The 7,041-nt window shown below is 44.8% G+C and overlaps 1 long non-coding RNA gene across 1 annotated transcript in view; it reads right to left on the bottom strand.

Annotated features, from left to right (window-relative positions):
• The window catches only part of LOC125613787, a 9,901-nt gene extending 5,710 nt beyond the window's left edge, over positions 1 to 4,191 (bottom strand). Inside the window, exons 1-3 of the long non-coding RNA XR_007344364.1 lie at positions 4,051 to 4,191; positions 3,617 to 3,697; positions 3,155 to 3,233 (exon numbers count right to left, since the gene is read on the bottom strand). This is a non-coding gene — a long non-coding RNA (uncharacterized LOC125613787). The remainder of the gene's footprint in view (positions 1 to 3,154; positions 3,234 to 3,616; positions 3,698 to 4,050) is intronic.
• Positions 4,192 to 7,041: the final 2,850 nt, after the last annotated feature.

The raw sequence follows: 7,041 nt of genomic DNA on the forward strand, positions 1-7,041 counted from the left end.
GTGTACCTCCCACACTCAGCCAGCAGTTTGTAGAGATGATTTGAAGGTGACGCCTGGGTGAGAGGGTCTAGGGGTTGGGAGAGGGAAGAGGATATCAAGCTTGGCTAAAGTATATGTTTAGAACATTATTTAGAAGAAACTCTCCTCTGCAGAGCTAAGGGTTCCTGTTTGCTCATGCCAACCCAGAAGTGGGGAGAGTGGGGACAATGAATTCTGTGGAGAGCAGTTGCCACTGCAGATGTCCTTTGCAGATTTGCTTTGGAGGTTTGTACTAAGGAGCAACACAAGCAAACGTACCAGACAGACCCTTCTCTTGCTTTGCTCACGCCCTCAGAGTGCCGTTCCCACTCAGGAAGAGAAAGATGGACCCAGCCTGGGTGGATCTGCCTGGGCTGTGATCTGAGACCTCTTGGTATGTAAGAAAACAAATTCTTGCCTGCTTCTGCTACCCTGGGCAGGTATTTGTTAAACACAGCAAAACATCCTCCCAACCAGGACACCTGGAAAATAACCCACATTGGGGGGCTGCCCACACACGGGTCTTACTTGACTAGCATAGTGTTTTAAGTAAATGTACTTTAATTTTTTTCATTTGGTACCAGGGATTGGACCCAGAGGTGCTTAACCACCAAGCTACATCCCTAGCCCTTTTTTTGTTTTTTATTTTGAGACAGGATCTAAGTTGCTCAGGGCCTCGCCAAGTTGCTGAGGCTGACTTTGAACTCTAGATCCTCCTGCCTCAGCCTCTCAAGTTGTTGGGATGACAGGCATGCACTGCTGTGCCCAGCTAAGTCACTGTACGTTAAAGGCGGGAAATTTCAATCAAAATCCAGATTGCTAGCTTCTTTTTAAAAGTTAGGGGCATGGGGCTGGGGATGTGGCTCAAGTGATAGCGCGCTCGCCTGGCATGCGTGCGGCCCGGGTTCGATCCTCAGCACCACATAAAAAAAACAAAGATGTTGTGTCCGCCAAAAAAACTAAAAAATAAATATTAAAATTATAAAAAAAAAAAAAAGTTAGGGGCATGGAAAGATGTGGCTTCTTTTGCTGTAGAGCAGCACAGTCCAACCCGACCTCACTCCCTCTAGGGAAGGGAGGGGCAGTCACTGCTCAGCATCACAAACCTGAGCTGATTTCCCCAGGGACCCCGCAGCCCTCTGTATTGGTGAGCCCTGGTGTTGGAAAAAGCACAAGTTTGTTAGTTGGTCATCTGGGCATGAATCCCTGCTCTGAGTCAGGTCCTTAGCCTCTCTCTGAGTCTCTGTTTCCTAATAGATATAAAACTACCCCAAGAAGGGAAGGTTTGGGTTTAAGGGAAAAATTTGAAGGCACTTTGCACATCTGCTATTTCAGCCCTCATGGTAGAGAACTAAACCAAACAAACCAATAAAACAAAAACAAAATCCATAGTGCAAGAATTAAAATCAAGAATCTATAAACGGGATGGTGAATAGAGAGCCTACAAATTGGGAACAAATTCTTACCATATGCATGTCAGATAGAGCACTGATCTCCAGGATACATAAAGAACTCAAAAATCTTAACACCCAAAAAACAAATAATCCAATCAATAATGGGCCAAGGAATGAACAGACACTTCTCAGGAGGTGATAGACAATCAATCAACAAATATATTAAAAAATGTTCCACATCTCTAGCAATTAGAGAAATGCAAATCAAACTACTCTAAGATTTCATCTCACTCGAGTCAGAATGGCAGCTATTAAGAATACAAACAACAATAAGTGTTGGCGAGGATGTGGGGGAAAAGGCACGCTCATACATCGCTGGTGGTACTATAAATCGGTGCAACCAATATGGAAAGCAGTGTGGAGAATTCTTGGAAAACTTGGAATGGAACCACAATTTGACCCAGCTACCCCAATCCTCGGTCTGTACCCAAAGGACTTAAAAACAGCATACTACAGGGACACAGCCACATTACTGTTTATAGCAGTACAATTCACAATAGCTAAACTGTAGAAACAAACTAGATGCCCTTCAGTAGATACTGTGGTGTATATACACATGGAATATTATTCAGCATTAAGAGAGATTAAAATCATGGCATTTGCAGGTAAATGGATGGAGCTGGAGAATACAATGCTAAATGAAATTAGCCAATCCCAAAAAACCAAATGCTGAATGATTTCTCTGATTTAAGGGTGCTGGTTCATAATATGCTGCAGGGTACAGGAGATGGGAGGATTAAATAAACTCTAGATAGGGCAGAGGGAAAAGGGGGGAGGGAGGGAGCATAGGGATAGGAAAGATGGAGGAATGAGCTAAACATCATTACCCTAAGTACATGTATGAAGACACGAAGAATGTGACTCCACTTTATATACAACCAGAGATATGAAAAATTGTGCTCTATATGTGTAATATGAATTGTAATGCAGTTTGTTGTTATATATAACAAATTAAAATTTTTTGAAAATTTTAAAAATAAATTTAAAAAAAGAAAGAAACAAACAAAAAAACCCCAAATCCATAATCTCAGGTTCTTCTACCTGCCCCAGATCTTGGAGGTTAAGGTAAAGGTGAAGCTGGTAGAGTGCAGGTCCATTTCTCGGAATCACACAATCAGGACAGTTTGCAGCTTTGATTTTTCCACAAACATGAGAATCGCGGGCAGAAGATTTGCTCTTGCAAACTGGCTAATATCTAGTCCTCATTAAAGGTTTTGGTAAAAGATTTAGGCCAGTTCCAAGGAATGATGAACCCTAAGAGTTTCAGTGATTTGAGTACTAAATTCCCAAGCCTCCCCGTGGAGACCTGCGGCACAGCAGCCTCTTCCCCAAGGCCCTTTGTAGCAGCTAGGAATTATGGATTTTCTTTGTGAAATCTTCACCTATTCAAGAAACTCACGCTAATATTGGCGAAAAGCATGGTAATTGCCACTTATTAACTTTTCCATGCATTAAATGTATACATGCTTTTGAACAACCAACAATAAAAACTTTAAAAAAAAAAGATATTAGCAAAAAAACATGAAAAAAAAAATGTATACATGCATTTTCTCACCCGTAACTGGAAACTTCTTGAAACTTGTCAAAATTTCTCAAAATAAGGACAAGGGTCAGCCCTTTCCATCTACCCACCAACATGCATGCCCAGGTGCTCCTGTCCCTGCATGTCTCCTGAGACTCACATGCACACATGTATTCATTCATTGCACACTTGTAAGTTCTTACTCTGCTCCAGGGACTTTTCTAGATGTCGGGAAAATGCTGTAAACAAGAACAACAGAGAACTTGCCCTTAGGTCCTGTATTCCATGAATAGAGAGAAAAAAATCAACTTTAAAGACTGTTAGGGCTACAAAGAAAATACAGGTCCTGGCTCATGGACCTTCAAAGGCACCTTTTCAAGGTGACATCTCCTTGCTTCTCTCTTGATACTGGCAGGGGAGCAGCACCAGGAAGGGGGTGGTGTTCAAGGAACAAAACAGCAAAAACCATGTCATGAGCAGAAGCCAAGCGGCAGCTCTGCCCAGGACCATCCTCTATGCCATCAAGCCCAATGCCTCACACTGGGGACTTGGCCAATCCATCCCTTCTGCAGGAACATCCTTCCCACCTTCTTAGGGGGGATCCAAAAACCCACCCACTTACTTGTTGAGGCCTGCTCCCTCCTTGCTCTCTGTAGAATTCCATTTTCTGCTTGAGCTCCTGTCATGTCATATACCAGTTAGTCTATTAGGAAAGACAGTATTTTAATATCTCCAGCTACCACTGAGGGCCCAGAGCTTAGCAGGTGTTTAATAAATGAGATGAGTGTTGACTGCCTGATGGGTGGAGAGGTGGGCTATTCTGTCTGGCTATAGACAGAGAGAAATCATTGCTGGCTTGAGCCTTGCCCTCCGTCCATGTCATTGCTCCTTCTAGAGCATATTCCCCTGAGACTGGACTGGGCAGAAATCCACTGAGACCCCAGAATTTTCCTCCTTTGGAGCTTGCTGCCCAGAGGAGGAGTGGAGCGAAGGCAGCAGACCAGGATCTATCTGCACATCATTTCCCTCTCACCTAACGGGTCAGTGCATCCCCACCTCCAGCCCCATTATTCCAGGGCTTTCTGCCTTGTCTGCGTCTGCGGTCTTCCCTCAGGCCAGCTCCTCTCCCTGCTCTCACCCCACTGCTGACAGCTTCCTATTGCCTGGAGGAAGCGGAAGCAGAAGCTGACTCCGGGCTCCAGCTCCCTGGCCCCGAGCTCTGAGCTCTGAGCTCTCAGCCTCGGTTCTCTCCACCCTTACTACGGGAGATGGGCCTTTCCAGCCAAGGGCAGCTCTTCTGCCCCAGAGCCCGCCCCCTCTCAGAGCACAGCTCCAGCAGCTCCCTACCTCAGGCTTCTCACTGTCACACAAGCACGTCCCTGTTTCTTCTCTCTGAAAGGAGAAAGCATGTCCTTGACCCCACCTGCTTCTGTGCAGATGTTACCCAGCTGTCATGCCTCTAGAACAGAATCCTTAAAGGTCCCTAGTGCCCCTCTGCAATTCTCCTCCTCTCTTTCTCTTCTTTGTAGATCTGTGCCAATCAGCCTTCACGGCCCTCCCAGCTCACCAGAGACCTCTGCTCCGCTAGCACCAGCACCAAGCTCAGGCCTGAACTTGATGACACTCTCAGTTATTCCTGGCCCATCCGGGACCCATTCTTCACTCCACCTGCAGAACCTTACATGCTGGGCCTCCCCCTGCTTCAGCTGCTCCATCTCAAACTTGTGCCAGCTCCTCTTCACCTCTCCAACACTGCCCCGGACACCACAGACAAACCCCAGGCCCTCTTCTCTGTATGCTCACCCCCTTGTGGAACTCACTCGCCTGGTCCCTTGGACATTTAAGCCTCTGCATCTGCACACAGCCCAGTGTCCCTCCTCCCTGGCATCTCTCCACAGGAGCTTTTTATCAATCAGGACAAACTAGATGAAGGTATACCACTATCAACTGCACCCTCTCCATGGCCTAAAACAATAAAGGTTCATTTCTCACCATGCCACCTTCCAGGTCAGCTGGGACTTTTACTCATGTTTACCATTCAGGGTCCCCAGGCAACGAAGGGGCCAGCCTCTTTTGGGCAGCCTTCTCAACACAGACTTGGGACATGCCATGGCAGGGGAAGAGGGCATGGAGAATCGGGTACTCTCCTCCCCAACTTAAGCCAATCACATCTGGAGAGTGTCCTCTCTGCCATTGCCATAGGCAGTTTTCAGAAAGAATTATGTACATACACACGCAAATACACGTCAATTTCATAATCCCATATAAAACTAGCCACACTCATGAACAATGTGGTTCATGTCATGTTCTCAAAGTTCTGCGCCTAAGATGGAGTTATAACAAAGTCTGTGAAAGTCGAGGATTGGGTCTCTGGCAAATGAGGGCTTCCCCCAGTGAGGCGCTTATAAATGTTTAACAACCAAAAAACATTCTGCTTTCTCTAAAACCAAAACCAAAAAAAAAGAAAAAGAAAGAAAAACCAAACCTTTGATTTGTACAGTTTGCCAACTAGCATGGTGTCTAAAACGCCACCATGATTGATTTCAAGTCACTGAGCTTACAAGTACTGAAAATCAAGTCACAGACCCTTGTGAGCTGCTATAAGCCAGCTCTGTCACACCCTGGTCTTTACCCCAAATTCTTCTTTCTCACAGCACTTGACCTACTCTCCAGAAAAGAATGAGTGGGAAGCAGAAACATGCCAGTAACTGCTAACACTGGGTGTTACTCAATTTAAGATGGGTATTAGTCAGTATGTTGGTTCCACTGCTTTAACAAAAAGACCCAAGGTAAGATTTACACCATAGCAGTACTATCCACAGAGGCCCAGAGGCAGAAATGACTCAAATGTCCATCAACAGCTGAGTGGATACATGAATAAACAATAATATACACGCCATCGAATACTATTCAGATCTTAAAAGGGCGGAAATTCTAACATGGCTACGACATGAATAAACCTTGAAAACATTAGGCTTGATTAAATAAGCCAGAATCAAAAGGACGAAAACTGCGTGATTCCTCCTCCCCAAGGTACCTAGAATAGTCAAATTCATAGAGATTCTTTAAAACAATAGAGGTCCCTCTGCTGGGAAAGGGGGCAACGAGGAATGACGAAAGGGTTCTAGAATGGACAGAGGTGAGGCTACACAACATTGGAATATACTCAGTGCTACTGAATGACATGCTTAAATGCTTCAAAAGATCGCTTTTGCTTCACATAGGTTTCACCACAATAAAAATGTTTAATTACTATTTGTCACTCATCAAAAGCTAAGGAGCTGGACCACAGCTGATACATAACCCCACAATCACCAGAACAAATCTTCTACCTGGTTTCTTTGCCACTTTCAATGTGAGGTTTTTTGTTTGTTTGTTTTCTCCTTCTGGGTTCCAGTGGCTACTTCTGTTCCCACCATGATATCAGCATCCCAGCCAGCAAGAAAAAAGAGCATGGAAAGGGAGAGATGTTCTTACCTTTCAAGAGTAAAGCTTGATATTACTACACATAGCTTCCACTTTTATCCTATTAGCCCAGAACAAGCTTGTGTAGCTGGGATTTTTTTTTTTCTTTTTTTTTTTTTTTGTACCAGGGATTGAACTCAGGGGCACTCAACCCCCGAGTCACATCCCAGCCCTATTTTGTATTTTTTATTTAGAGACTGGGTCTCACTAAGTTGTTTAGCTGGGATTATAGGAGTGTGCCACCACCACGCCCAGCTGGAAATATAGTCTTTAATGTAGACAGGCGTATGTGTGCACAAAGTTGACTGCTGTATAAAAGAGGGAGAAGGGGTATTGGGAGATAGATAGCAAAGTCTGTGGGAAGTCGTTATAACCCTGTGAAGTACCTACTATTACTCCATCTTACAGATCAAAAAACTGAGACTTAACAACTTAACAGAGCTGTTAAGTAATATAGCTCAAGGTGCCTCCACAAAGGAATGGCAGACTCCAAAAGCCCTGCTGTTTCTCATTCCATGTCCCTCAGGGACACTGCACAGGAGAGGACCAACTGGAAGCAGAGGGAAGGGTGGGGCAGCCACA

This window comes from Marmota marmota, unplaced genomic scaffold (assembly GCF_001458135.2).
Source record: "Marmota marmota marmota unplaced genomic scaffold, marMar, whole genome shotgun sequence".
Taxonomy (NCBI): Eukaryota; Metazoa; Chordata; class Mammalia; order Rodentia; family Sciuridae; genus Marmota; species Marmota marmota.